Below are 450 nucleotides of genomic sequence, written 5' to 3'. Positions count from 1 at the left end.
CATGTTTTTTTGACATTTTATGCCATACTATACTATGACGTTTTTTGAGATTTTATGCCATATTATACTATGAGGTTTTTTTTGGCATTTTTATGCCTTACAATACAATTTTTTTTATGCTTTACCATACTATGACTTGTTTATGACCTTTTATGCCTTAATTTACGTAAATGTTTTTTTGATGTTTTATGCCATACTATACTATGACGTTTTTTGACATTTTTAAGCCATATGATACTGTGATGTTTTTTGGTATATTTTTGCCTTGCAATACTATTTTATTTGATGCCTTACCATACTATGCCTTTCTTCTGACCTTTTATGCTTTAATATACTATGATGTTTTTTTGACATTTTATGCCGTACTATACTATGACGTTTTTTGACATTTTATGCCATATGATAATATGACATTTTTTGGCATTTTTATGTCTTACTATACTATGTGAG

At 27.3% G+C, this 450-nt stretch overlaps 1 protein-coding gene across 1 annotated transcript in view; it reads left to right on the top strand.

Annotated features, from left to right (window-relative positions):
* LOC111665619 (B-cell receptor CD22-like) overlaps positions 1-450 on the top strand; it is a 30,696-nt gene that overhangs the window by 13,700 nt on the left and 16,546 nt on the right. The window lies entirely within an intron of this gene.

The sequence above is a fragment of the Seriola lalandi genome, unplaced genomic scaffold, assembly GCF_002814215.2.
Source record: "Seriola lalandi dorsalis isolate HSWRI2012SDOR001 ecotype SW California unplaced genomic scaffold, Sedor1 jcf7180002054656, whole genome shotgun sequence".
NCBI classification, from domain to species: domain Eukaryota; kingdom Metazoa; phylum Chordata; class Actinopteri; order Carangiformes; family Carangidae; genus Seriola; species Seriola lalandi.
The sequence above is the reverse complement of the archived record's forward strand: the minus strand, read 5'-3'. Positions and strand labels throughout refer to the sequence as shown.